Below are 15,413 nucleotides of genomic sequence, written 5' to 3'. Positions count from 1 at the left end.
TTGAGAACTCGCAATTATTTGCGAATTCTTAAATTGCGAGTGCATGGACCCTTGATGCATCTCAAATGCCATTTTTGCGGGCGCAAACAGCCGAATTTTGCGATTCGCACCGTTTGCGCTCGCAAAAATGCTTGATGCATCTACCTGTAAAAGTGTAAAAATAGATCACATTTTCGAGTTTTTTTCGAATTATCCATATACTGCATCTTACCTTAGTGTGATGGCCATCACAGAGATTCCTGTTCTTTCTCAGAGAGGATCTGTTCCTTCCCAGTTGTTTCAGTGCCCTCTCATTTTCTTCAAGGCTGCATACTGTGTTTGGTCCATATTAGATAGACAAAATAAATGCATTAAAGGAGACTTTTAAAATAACTCTGCCTGGGCTTCAAGGCTTTTGCCAGCTGCTGATTGTACTGAAAATCTAGTTTGCGCTCAAAATATTTGTGACATAATCGTTCAAATCCACACTCGCAATACCCTATATGAATCTAAATGCTGTCAAGTGTGGTGTATGTATGTTCCAAGGCATTGGTAGCCCATTCATCAGCATATCTGCAAAAATGTGGGCAGTGGCAAATGGTAAAATTTTAAAGTGGTAGGGCGTAAGACCAATGAATGAAGTATAGTGCGCGCGTGCAAGTGAGCAAGTTTGACGTTTTGAGAGGAGGGTTCAGGGGAGGTGGTTTCCTTTGAACTTTTTTTATTTTGGTGTACCTGTCAGCACTATGTCTGTTCTAAATGAGCAAAAAAGACAGTTATTTTACTGGCTTCATCCTGCCACCCTCCCTCTACCCAAGATGTGGGTTTCAGCCAGAGCTGCCGAGTTTGGAACTCGGGAGACATGAACCTAGTTACATTTTTGGGCTTGGCTTACCATCCTGTGATTTGGGGCAAATGACGTACTCTCCCCATAACCTATAAAAACATTAATGTGACCTTGTCCAATGTAATTGGTGCTCATGGAAAGTACTCCAATACCTTCGACTCGGGTTTGCACTATATAAAAACTGCACAAAGAGGTTAAAACAAAGCCTTTACACAGCGAAAGACAATTAGATACCCATTCAGTGGCTGATTTGTACAGAGTGAACCCAGAAAATCTGGATAAATAACCGCTTCACCACTTAAATTATGTGAGCTTGGACAAATATTGTTTTTCACTAAAACTCAACTTTATTCATAATCACACATGAAAGCACTTTCAAAGGTGGGCGTTCAGGATAACAGTTGTATGAAAACCTATTTTGTTTGATTTATTTGGACTAAAATGCTGCTCTATAATAACGTGGGCAACATATAGAGTTGACATTGCACTGGGCATATAGTGACACGTTTGAATGCTGTTCGGTTTTTCCAATTATAGTACTCAAGGGGGAGGGCATTTCATTGGAGCAGGGGTCACCTAAGGAGGCAGCATTCTAAATTCTGCAAGACTGTGAAGCAACCAAGATGATGTTACTGAAAAATGTACTTTATCCAGCACATACGTTTTGGTTTAGAAAGTAGGGTGCCTAATTTAATTTAACTAGGTAACATACTTTCTGGAAACAGAACGTAAAAGTCCAGGCTATATGACTTACAGAAGCCTCGTTTATTTCTTCTCATCCTGGCACAATTTGCAATGTTTTTGCTGACAAAGCCTCAGCAAATGCCTAATTTCTTTCCTGCTTCTTTCTTTACATAAGTAGTGGGAAAAGGAGAAGTGAGCAACAGGGGAAGAACAATGAAAAATAAAAATAAGGACAAGAGAGAGTGGAAGGCCGGGTAAGAGTGAAGATAGAGCGAAGAAGAGGCGACTACTTACCCAAACAGTTTTGTCGTTGAGTTGGTGTCGCAGACGAAGTTACTACACACCAACTACCTGCTGTGTTTCTGCTTCAGAAGGTGCAGCTCCAGAAATCCTTGCGTTGGCTGACTTCCAAAGGCTGCAATCCCTCCCTTTCCCAACTTGTCACCCTGTGACGCCTTGGCAAAGGGAGGGGTGGTGAGAGGCAGTTGTAGATGATTCACAAGCAGCCCTGGGAGTACAGGGCTGCTACTATACACGCCCAGGGCTGCTTCAAAATGTGACGCTGCATCGCGTCATAGTTGGGAGTTCCCCGAGTACCCTAAATATTTTAGACCTGGGCTGGCAGCATGACAGCCCAAAGGCTGCTTTCACTTCAATGCTGCAACAGCCGCCATATAACTGGCACATGCGCCCTAGTGCATATTCCCTTGAAACACTGCCCTGTCTACCTGAGACATGGAGTGCAGACTAGGCAGGCTAAGAAAGGTACTGAGTGAGTGCCTATATTATAATGCAAAAAAGATGGTAATTGCCCTTTGCAATTACCATAAGTTAAATTGGAATTCGAAGGGTGGGGCCCCTCCGCCCACCCCAAGAAATCACTGCTGTATTTGGGGCTTTCAACGTAGTCAGCATAATGTGAGCGCCAAGAAACCGCCCAGGTGTACGTTGCGCTTGATAAATATTTTAAACTTAAACTTAAACTTAAACTTAATGTGCTGCTATGACGTCTGGATGCACTGACTGTTAAGGTCTACCCACTGGTGCTCATCTGCCATTACTAGAGGGAAATTAGTATGAAACAAAGATCTACTTGCACATCTCAGACATGAGCACATACATCTGATTCTTTCAATTTCTTCAGAAATATCAGGAAGTGGCAGTGTTCGGAGGGTGATACGTAATTACATGAAGATTGAGGATGTTTGCAAAGTCCTGCTGACACCTTTGAGAACTTCCTCCTTCACACAGTTAGGTGAGTTTTGATTCCTTCAGTTATGGGGCTGAATGTAGACTGAAGGACATTGCATGCTTCTATGACACGAGGAGAGACCGTAGACTTGTGGAACTCCTTCACTGAGCAGGAGATGCCCATCTCTGGAAAAGCACCACTTTACCCTACAGTGTAAGGCAATTTTTGCTTTAGGAACTCCCCACAGAAAGCAAGCTTTCTACCTTCCCACCTGAATCCAAGGGGCAGCAAAGTTGGTTCCTCATTGAGCAGCCACTAATTATAGGAATGCAGTGCACTCTGTGATGGCACCCTACGTCCGGATGAAATTCTATGGAGGATCCTATGGTGGTTCCGGAGATATTAAGCCAGCACTGTGGGCTTAATGCCATGCTCCTGGGGGGCCACCGCCATAGAGTACTTGAAAATGTTCTTGGGGTTTGCTGTATACAGAGCAGTATACGGTTCTGTGGTAATCAACATAGTGTTTGTTTTGCTTATCTAGAATGTGGCTAGGTATTTGTTTACAATGTAAACAGTGTCACTACACCCTGCCACTGCCATCTGGTAGGAGCAACCTACAGTAAATTGAAGGGTCACAGGGCGTGATTTCAGAACCTTATTTTCTAATTCAGTTTGGTCCACCTCCAATAAAGAGGGAAGAATGGGTAGGGAGATTTAAAAAGTATCTGGGGGTATTGGATGCTATTAGAAATTGGGTCTCTAGCTGGCAGAGGTTTGCACCCTGTCCAAGTAGGGACAACAATCTGAGTCAGAGTAGGCCAGATACATACTTTAAATTAATCTGTGCTCACCCTCTGGTAGCTTGGCACAGAGCAGGCAGGCTTAACTTAAGAGGCAATGTGTAAAGTATTTGTGCAACACGCACATACAGTAACACAATGAAAACACCACAAAAATAATCAACACAGATTTAGAACAATAGAGAATATTTATCTGAGCAAAACAAGACCAAAATTACAAAAATTAAATCAGTAGAAGTCAAGATATGAACTTTTTAAGAATAAATGCGAAAACAGTGCTTAGAAGTCAATAGTGCTAAATGGTTACTTGAGGTTTTGAGGGACCGGGGTAAATCCAAAGGTCAGCCGACATATGATGGCGACCCACGCAGGTACCGCTGAAAAAGTACCTTGGATGGAGCACAGTGTTGACGCTGAGGGCACAATGCATAGATCTTTCCACGCAGTCAGGCCACTGCATCGTCCTCGAGGTTCGTTGAAATGGGGGCAATTCATTATCATTGAGCCCCACAGAACATCACTGTTGGGCCGGGCAGGCTGTAGAATCGTTATTGTCAAACAGACTCTGTGTGGGCATAGAAGGCCCATGCATTGGTTCTGATTGGCACAAAGGTGTCAATGTGTTGGTTTAGTTGCAAAACAGCTGCAGAACCAACTTCTGAGGCTCAGGACTGAAGGGAGGCACCGCAGGCAAGGTTAGGGCTCATAGATGGCAGAGTTCAAAAGCACCAGCAGAATTGCAGGGACGTCATATGTGTTCCTGAGACTTCAGAAAACAGAAGGCAAGCCCTTGGAGCCACTCTGGGTGCAAGTGAGATGGGTCTTTGTCCTCAGCCGGGCATATATCAGCAGGCAGCCGGGCAGCTACACAAAGCAGAGAAGCAGTTCCTCAGAATAGTCAGTCAAGGCAAAGTGGTAATCGTTACAGCACACCAGTCTTTACTCCAACTGATACCATCGTCCAGTAGTGAACTCATTTGGTAGGGTCCTGGACCCAAATGTGCCTTTGAAGTGAGGGGTGAGTTCAAAGCACCCCCTCGTAGTGCACAGGTCCCCTTCATCCCTTCCGCAAGTCTATCTGTGTGGGATAATCAGTCCTTTGTGTAGGGACAGGACACAGCTGATTCAGATGTAAGTGTGACCTCCCTCTTCACGCACAGGAAGGCTTTCAGAATGCAGATGAGTCCTCTGTCACACTAACCATTCCTGTGTTTGTGGCTATCTAGAGGGAATGCACGAAGTATAGCTGTCACCCAGACGTGTATTGGAGACAGGCTGCAGGCACACAGAGCAAAGTTAAGAGCAGAGAAATGTCTACTTTCTTAAAGTGGCATTTCTAAAATAGTAATGTAAAATCTAACATTACCACTGAAGAGGATTTATCAATACCTTTCCAAAGATATGAAACAATATTTAGCTACACATTTCTAATCAGGAATTACAGCATAAAAGTGTTTTAAGGTATTCCCAATGCTAGCCTATGAGAGGCATAGGCCGCACAGTAGTGAAAAAGGGTTTTGCAACTACCAGGACATGTAAAACTTAAAAGTACAACTACCAGGACATGTAAACTTAGGCCGCACAGTAGTGAAAAAGGTTTTTGCAACTACCAGGACATGTAAAACTTAAAAGTACAACTACCAGGACATGTAAAACTTAAAAGTACATGCCCTACCTTTTAGTTACACAGCACCATACCCAAATGAATACCGAGGATCTACCTTAGATGTGACCTATGTGTCATAAAAGGAGAGTAAAAGGAGAGTTTATGGCTTGGTAAGTGGTTTTAAATGCCAAGTAGAAGTGGCAGTAATCTGCACACATAGACCCTGCAATGGCAGGCCTGACACTGGTTTTAAAGGCTACTTTCATAGCTGGCACAACCAGTGTTGCAGGCCCAATAGTAGCATTTAGGTCAAAAGCCCTGGGTATATGGTATTCCACTTTACAAGACACTTATACGTAGACTAAATATACCAGTTAGATATATTACAATGTCACCATGTTTAAGGGAGAATTACATGCACTTAAGCACTGGTTAGCAGTGGTAAAGTGCTCAGTCTAAAGGTAACAAAAAGAGGGTCAGAAAAAGCAGAGGAGGAAGGTAAAACGTTTTGGGTAACCCTGCTGAAAGGGTCATTTCCAACAAATGGGTAAAGAACTAGGCTGAGTAGGAAAACAAGTGCTTTAATTATAGATCACAGAGAAGGTAGAAATACAAAAAACAGAGTTTCACTGTGGACTTATTTTAAAGAGTAAATACCAATTATATTGAAAGTAATAATCGCCAAGAAAAGAAATCCCAACAATGTGTTGGTAGAGTGATAAGGCAAGCCTTCACTGTATGGTGCCAGAAAGGGGGTCTAGAATACACCCCACCCAGGGATTTATTCAGGCCCAATTAAGTGGAGTGGGAAGAAAGCATTCTATGCATTCCATGTAGAATCAATGAATGGCTCCCATATCTATGTCAAAAGGCAAGGAGCACAATCCAACAGTGAGGGGCTGCTCACCACACCCAATGTGGCCTAAATTATTCCCCAGGTGGGGTACTTCAAGCACCCAGTCTTTTTATAGGCTCCTTATGAGACTTCTGGTTGATAAGTTGCTCCATTGTTTGGTTCCCACGGAGTACTATTATACAAGTAGCCCACAATTTGAACCACCTAGCCTGCTGTGATGTGCTTTCCCAATTATTCACAGTCATGATGATGATGACCTCAGTACCCGCAAACTGGTCATAATGCCATCAACTGTAACATAAATTAGATTCAGATGACCATATTTGCCCTTCAGTTCTCCAGAGTCTAGAGTACCTTGTTTATTTCTGTATACAAAATTGTCACTGAATCACGTTTGTTCCACTGTGTGATCACTTCTCACTCTCTTTGAGCACTCCATTGTTATCAAAGAATGGACTTTATATTCATAAATTAAAAAAGCGGTAATGAACTGTTGTATCTCCTACTTTGTGCCTTTATCAGTGTGTACAATGTGTTGTTGCCAGTGTGCAGGATGCCTTGGTGTGTAGTGATGGTATACTAAGAAAAGCAGAGAAGATGAAGGGTGATCAGGAAAATAGACTGTTGGAAAGATGCGAAGATTGGTAAAAGTAAGTGGTAAGAGAGAGCTGTGTTGGCGTGGATTTTCGGACAATCTCGGAATGATTAGCGAACTGTCTACAGGTAAAGGGGTATGGGACCAGTCTGATACTATCCACAGTAATGGTCTTAACCCACCTCACTGCTTAGAGGCACAAAAATAAACCAATTATCGTGCTATCATCTTCCACAGGACCCCTTCAATGGTTAAATATGTACATATAGAGAATAGTACTTAAAAATATTTCTCATAATTAATCATTTCGTAACATTAAAATATTTTTTCTTTAAACAGTGCTTGACATTGTTGATTAATTTTAACTCAGAATAAGTCCTTCCTATAATTTTACAATTCCAGACTGTTGAAAAAAAAATAGCTTTTTTTTCCATTTACCTTTTCCTCTCCTCGATATCAGTGTATCAGCCCAGCAAACGTGTTTCTTCCACTAAACGGAGTTCATCAGGGATCACTTCAGCACAGCATCACTCATTGCTTTCTTCAACATGAATCTTCACCATGGCATTATCCCACATTTACATATTCTCTGTAGACCTGGTGTAACCAAAACATCATTTAACACAAGCATTTACAATGTAATGGTCTCGGCATCATTAAAGGTAGAGCTATTGGCATTGCTCATGACATTTCTTTTTTTTTCTTTAAATCATAAATAAATGGCATTGTCATTTACATTCGTGATTAACAAGGACCCCCTGGGTAATACTCTATAAGACTCCTAGGGCAGGGTAAACAACCTGTGTGCGAAAATTCCTAGGCAGTCAAGGAATTACAATTAAACTAAACAAGTGGGAAACCAAATCAGGGACAATTGAAAAGGTATATGGGTGATAAAAACTCGCTATGTTTTAATAGAAACACAATTACAGTTCATTGAACAACACATACAATGTGCAATAACGATTAAAATTAAACAGCTGAATGCTAAAAAAATATCACAGTAAAAAAGTTACATTAAAAACAATGACCATATCAATTTATAAACAAGAACACCAATCAAGGGTGTCCAAAACACAGTAATACAGTACTCGACGCGCGTTTCGGCGACTTAACGCCTTCTTCAGGAGCCACAAAGACAATCTGAAATGATAGTACAAAAACATTCCATAAGAGAAACGGTACTTTATAACTTTTGCGGTTTGGCAATAAAAACATGCATGCTATATTTCGATTGACTTAAAAAGGCCATTACATCCATATACATAATACAATTGTCAACAAAAGAAAAGGTTTCACAGACAACTTTGTTTACTTTATGTTCACTGATTGGTACATATAAACTGATATTACAAGAGTACAACACACATTTGATTTCTGGACTTATTAAAATACACTATGGGTGCATAAGCCATGAAAACATACATTTCGCTCCCACATGTTTAATCAGTTCTTACAGTCAGGTACGATGATAATACCTAGAACAAACTTACTTAACAGAGACCAGGGATTTGCTCGGTCAATGCTCAAGAGTTTATAAATCTTTAGACCAGTTTATATCTAAACAGGAAAAAAAGGAAAAGGGGAGGAGACGGTGTATTAAGAGAGATACCACTTCGATTTTTTTCAACCAGTAATAAAAATGGCAAGATATAAAGAAAATAAAAAGGGTTATAAATGACGGGGAAGGGGGATACACATCTGATGATAAATTTGGGCACAATTGGTGACATTGGTGCGAGCAGCCAAGAGCATTTATTAGTTAATGATGACGCATTACTTGTTGTCAAAAGATACTTAAACAGATAGGTGCGCCCTCATTCGGTTGGAATGTGGCGCGGCCATAATTAAGTATAGCCTGCTTAGACGAAAGAACTACATCTTTCATACCAGTTGTACTACAATGGTATCGCGATTTGGGCGCCACAAGGAAATATGCGAGGGGGGTGGGGGGGGGGCCTAGTTTACAAAAATATATGTTCATAATACCTGCAGAGTGATGTCTCTGGACATAGATGCGTCTTATCTGGTTCTGACACAGGTCGATGTTCACAACGTGTGGTAAAAGTGATAAAAATCTGTGAACAGATATGCAGCCCTTAGTCATAGTTAATCACAAAATTGCGGTATAAAATTGTTGTTCGATTTAATTGGCTAGCTCAATGTATGGGAAGGCTAACCTACACAATAATGCAGGAAAATAGCAAGGTGCGCAAATTGGACTAATAGTATACATGCGGAATTATGCCGCATAGAACTGTAGCTCTAAAACTGTCATGCAGTTTCACTTAGTGATAACGCACGTCTAGTGACTCACCCGTGTTGATAATATATGTCGAGTTACGGACGTGCGGTTTGGTTAGCACCCATGGAAATAAGTCGTGCTTGACAGGTTAAATTCTTAAGCGTCGCGCCTGCAATATATAAAAAATATACAGACTGTCAGCAAACGCGTGCTGCACTTATAACGTCTAGCGGCTAACACCAACTACGCTAATACAGCCTGTTCGGGGCATTAAGGATAGTCAGGAATGGATAGCAAAAGGACATAGCTTACCTGGAGGTAGCATAAAAAATTAGCCTAATTACTCGGAATGCTGTAGGATATTTTCAGCGGCTATATAATTCGCCGTAATGCTGCTGGTGAACCGGATTTCGGCTTCGGACAGAATTTAAGGTGTCCGAGGCGGTCGGATCTGTAAAATACAGATGAAGTATCACAACGTACATCTGTGATAATATTGTACTGTCAAATAATAAAAACAGGCTAAACAGGGGGATCTCTCCCATAACAATAACGGGAGAAAAAAAGGAGGAAAAAAGGTGCAACTCTCACCTTCCGTGTAGTTTGATGTACCCGGTATCTGCGCACTCGGACGCGCGAACGTTGCAGCTGGACTGGATGTGCAAAGATAATCAACAGACCTCTAGTTAGCGGTCTATTTAAATGTATTGCCTGATCTAAGAAGTACTCCTATTGGGTCATGTTTAAAATGCCACAGACGACAATGGTCATAGAAAGAAGACTCCGTTCGCCTCACTTATGTTGACTGTAGCAGAATACCATAAAGGCAGGAAGCCCTCTAATAATAAGCGCTTTTTAGTCGAAAAGGACCCACATTGTCCACGGGTCTCAATGCATTATATGCGGAATGATATAATGGTAAAATCAAAACATACCCTGATGTGCCAGGAGTATCTGCTATAACCAGGGCGGGAACTCAGGCTTCACTATGGGCAACTGAGGGAAATAGACAAAAGACTCCAGGCTTCACTGTCATGGATAACCAGAGGAGATGGGATAATAAACCCTACCGGTTGGTTTTTATAAAAATATCAAAAACGATCACTTTCTAATGGCTGTCATGAATATTACATGACATGGTTGTACAATATTTAGATGTGCCGATCAGTCATTCACTCCATTGGTCTACTAGCCATATGTACTTGGGGGACTCTGTGTTGAGATGATCTTAAGACTCAACATTTTAGAGTCTAACACTAATCTTGCCAATTAGGTACTGTGGCCACTAGTTTCAGTCAAGGCTGACAGTTACATTATCAGTCATCCCTTAGTCGCTGGACTGATATAAAGTTGATAAACTCCCACTCTATCTGGGTCAGACAATTGCATTCTCCCAGGGGATTTCGGAGTTCAATCCCTTTTTGAAAGTCCCCAGAGAGAATATCCAGAAGACTTCCCGCTTCTTACGTGCTGCATTACCGCCTGAGTTTTCTGCTAATCTAATTTTTTCGATAATGCACCACTTAAAGTCATCTGGGGTATGATTTTTTTCTTCGAAATGCTTGACCAGTGGTGCTGTGGTTTTGTGTGTTCGAATCGCCGAACGATGTTCTGTCAGTCTTACCTGGATCGGTCGGGACGTTTCGCCAACGTAGCCAAGTTGGCAGGGGCAGATGATAAAATAAATACAATTGGCCGTCTTGCAATTCCACATATCCGTGGCTTTGAAATGACATCCATTGTGCTCAAAGGAGTCTCCCTGCAAAATACTAGAGCAAGATTTACAAGAAGAGCATTTGACCGTGCCTCTCACTGGAAAATTGTTTACAATAGACCTTTGAACAAATTCAGAGGTAGAACCATTAGATGTAAACCGCGAGTGTACAATCAAATCCTTTAAGTTTTTATTGCGTTTGTAGGCAAACAATGGTTTTTCAAACTTAACCTGTGAAGTAGGGTTAGAATTCAGGATATGCCAATTTTTGTTTACAATATGTTTAACTGTATTGTCTAATGTGGAGTGTTTGGTCACACAGACTAGTTGGTTCTTAGGTTTAGGGACTTTTTGTCGGAATAGAGCGTCCCGATCATAGAATCTAGCTCGTTTAAAGGAATCTCGCACTAGTCTGTGTGGATATCCTCTGTTTAGGAACTTTTGGCGCATGATATTGGCTTGAATGTCAAAATCAGCAAGGTTGGTACAGTTCCTTCTCACACGAAGGAACTGTGAAAACGGTATGCCATCACGTTGACTTCGGGGGTGAAAACTCTTAAAATGCAGAAGAGTATTTCTGGCCGTAGGCTTTGTAAATAAGTCAACTATCAGTTTGTTGTTTTGATGCTTAATTATTAAGTCTAAAAATTCCACCTGATGTCTGTTCGACTGGGCTGTAAATTTCAAGTTAACATCGGTGAGGTTGATCCACTGTAGGAATTCCTCTAAGGTATCTTCCCCATTGGTCCAGATAAAGAAGATATCATCAATATATCTGGACCAATGGGAAATGGATTCGAAGAAGGGGGCTACCTCGTTATATATGAATTTAGATTCGAATTCAGCCATATAGATATTGGCAATTGATGGTGCTACCGAGGCGCCCATGCTGACGCCTCTGATTTGTCTATATAGAGTGGTGCCGAATTCAAAAATATTCTCAGTGAGGACAATGTGTAAAAGATCTAATAAAAGTTGTTTGGGACATTCAACATTGAACTGGTCAATGAACCAACTTGTTGCTAGCAGCGCTTCCTTCTGTGGTATGTTACTATATAGTGCTTGGATATCCATTGTGACCAAGATATCGTGTTGGGGGTTAAAAGTTAAGTTCTCTACCTTGGATATCATTGCCCCTGTGTCTTTAATGTAAGACACAAGTTTAGGTATATAGGGGCAAAGGAAAGAATCTACAAACTTCGAAAGTGGTTCAGTATTTGTGCCTATGGTGGAGACAATAGGTCTATATGGCGGATCAGTTAGGTGCTTATGGATTTTGGGCATGCCATAGATGCAAGCGATCTTTCCTTGATGTGAGTTTAAAAACTCAAACTCTTTTTGCTTTATGTCTCCGGAATGTAAAGCATCTTTTGTAATGTCCAAAATTCGCTTAGATATAAGTTTGGTGGGGTTTGATCTGATCTTTGTGTAGGTGGTGGTATCTCCTAACATAATATTCATATTGGACTCATACATGGTAGAGTCCAACAGTACAATCCCACCACCCTTATCACAACTTTTAATTGTCAAGTTACTATTGGATCTAAGACTTTTAAGTGAGCAGGATTCCTCTTTACTGAGATTATAGATTGGTTTCGGTATAAAACGGAGTGCCCTTTCTAGTTGTTGCAATACTACTAATTCGAAAGTGGCAACCTCCGGGTCCAGTTGATCTAGAGTTGGATAAAAGGTGGATGGTAATGACAACTGTTTGGTAACACTCTGATCTATTGTTGTGTCAAGTGGGTCAGTATTTGTAGTAAAGAACTTCTTAAGTCTAATCCTTCTGAAAAAGGAAATAATGTCTGTTTGTAATTCGAAGGTGTTTACATACGCATGGGGGACGAAGGACAGGCCTTTTGAGAGTAATGATTTTAGGTGGGGATTAAGTTCGTTGGATGAGAGGTTAAAAATTGGAATCACATCCCTTGTCCCCAGTATTGGCGGTTCCGTGTCTCGCGAATGAACTGGGGTGTTTGTTGATGTTGTTGGTGTGGTGATTGATGTTGGTGGTGTGATTGTTGGAATTGTCCTCTGTTCTGTCCCTGGAAATGTACTCTCTGTCGGCCCCTGCGGAGGCCCCTGTTGCCTAAAAAAGGTTTGTGCTGTGGTCCATTATACTGATTGTAGTGTCCCTCTGGTTCGTAGTAGGAACTACTACTTTCGTTCTCGGAGTCTGAGGTATCAGTGAAATTATTCACTCTTTTGGGGGCAGATTTTGGGTCCTCGGTATAATGATTTTGTTTATAAAAATCTGTCTTCAGATAAGGATATGTTCCTTCTAAAGTATAGTAGCGTTTATCTTTGATAAGCTTGTCATTTTTCCGCTTATCAAGATAGGTGCTGAAGGACTCTAGTTCTTTATTTGCTTCCTCAATTTTCTTTAGGGCCTCCTCTATATTGCCTGCTGCTTTTAATTTGGCTTCCAATTCCAGTTTTGATAGCCACGGCTAACTCTTTAGCGGTCTCAATTATCAAGATCATGAGATCTCGTGAACACCTATTGGCAATATGACTCCATTTCTCCAAAAAGGGCCTATGGTGCACAAAAAGACCGGGGATGTTCCTAACTTTCAGGCCCATAGGGATGATACCATTTCTGAGATAAGCTAGCATGAACTCCCCGTGTGCTTCCATGCGTTTCAGTTTTTTCTTAAGTTCTATCAGTAGGTGACTATCTCCATTGATGGGATTATTAGGATTGCTGGAACTTCCTGGGGTAACACTAGTACCCACAAGAAGAGCAAACTCTGCATCGGAAAAGCCAAAGGTCTGTAATTGGGCCATGCTGATCGATGCAGTACACAGCACTCCGCACTCAACAGCACACAGCACTCCGCACTCAACAGCACACAGCACTCTGCACTCAACAGCACACACCACTCTGCACCTGCACTCACTGCTCTGCACACTCACTCTGCACTCACTACTCTGCACTCACTACTCTGCATTCTGCACTCACTACTCTGCATTCTGCACTCACTACTCTGCACTCACTACTCTGCATTCTGCACTCACTACTCTGCACTCACTACTCTGCATTCACTACTCTCCACTCACTACTCTGCTACTCTGCACTCACTACTCTGCACTCACTACTCTGCATTCTGCACTCACTACTCTGCACTCACTACTCTGCACTCACTACTCTCCACTCACTACTCTGCACTCACTACTCTGCACTCACTACTCTGCACTCACTACTCTGCACTCTGCATTCACTACTCTGCACTCACTACTCTTCACTCACTACTCTGCACTCACTACTCTGCACTCACACTACTCTGCACTCACTACTCTGCACTCACTACTCTGCACTCACTACTCTGCACTCACACTACTCGGCACTCACTACTCTGCACTCTGCACTCACTAATCTGCACTCACTACTCTGCACTCACTACTCTGCACTCACACTACTCTGCACTCACTACTCTGCACTCACTACTCTGCACTCACTACTCTGCACTCACTACTCTGCACTCACTACTCTTCACTCACTACTCTGCACTCACTACTCTGCACTCACACTACTCTGCACTCACTACTCTGCACTCACTACTCTGCACTCACTACTCTGCACTCACACTACTCTGCACTCACACTACTCTGCACTCACTACTCTGCACTCACTACTCTGCACTCACACTCTGCACTCACACTCTGCACTCACACTCTGCACTCACACTCTGCACTCACACTCTGCACTCACAACTCTCCACTCACAACTCTCCACTCACAACTCTGCACTCACTACTCTGCACTCACTACTCTGCACTCACTACTCTGCACTCACTACTCTGCACTCTGCACTCACTACTCTGCACTCACTACTCTGCACTCACTACTCTGCACTCACTACTCTGCACTCACTACTCCACTCACTCTGCACTCACTACTCTGCACTCTGCACTCACACTCTGCACTCACTAGTCTGCACACTCACTACTCTGCACTCATTACTCAACACACTCACTACTCTGCACTGACTACTCTACACACTCACTACTCTGCACTCACTACTCTACACACTCACTACTCTGCACTCACTACTCTGCACTCACTACTCTGCACTCACTACTCTACACACTCACTACTCTGCACTCACTACTCTACACACTCACTACTCTGCACTCACTACTCTACACACTCACTACTCTGCACTCACTACTCTGCACTCACTACTCTGCACTCACTACTCTGCACTCACTACTCTGCACTCACAACTCTCCACTCACAACTCTCCACTCACTACTCTGCACTCACTACTCTGCACTCACTACTCTGCACTCACTACTCTGCACTCACTACTCTGCACTCACTACTCTGCACTCTGCACTCACTACTCTGCACTCTGCACTCACTACTCTGCACTCTGCACTCACACTCTGCACTCACTAGTCTGCACACTCACTACTCTGCACTCACTACACTGCACACTCACTACTCTGCACTCACTACTCTGCACTCACTACTCTGCACTCACTACTCTGCACTCTGCACTCACAATTAAGCCCCACTTACCGCATCAGCGGCCTCAGCCGCCACTCCTGACGTCTGCTTCCACCGCGGGGGCTTCTCGCATAAGAATGCAGAACTGGATGAGATCCCTCGACTCTGGGAGCACCCTGCAGATCCAAAATCGTCGCTGTAACTGTGGCCTGCATCGGGCCTTTCTGGCCGGTCCACACCGCGGGGGCTCCTCGTCCTCTCAGGCAGGGGCTGCGCACTGCTGTGCACGTGTGCACGCCCCTGACACAATTGAGAGCTCTAAAGGTGAGGCTGAAAGCAGAGCGAGATTAACACAGTGCTTGTCAGTGACTTCAAAAGGTGTTCGGAATACGTGGCCATCCAATGTTTGGCCTCTTTGCAGGGTGCACAGAGCAATGGGC

Source organism: Lissotriton helveticus, chromosome 5_1 (genome assembly GCF_964261635.1).
Source record: "Lissotriton helveticus chromosome 5_1, aLisHel1.1, whole genome shotgun sequence".
Classification (NCBI taxonomy): Eukaryota; Metazoa; Chordata; class Amphibia; order Caudata; family Salamandridae; genus Lissotriton; species Lissotriton helveticus.
This window is presented reverse-complemented; position numbering follows the sequence as displayed.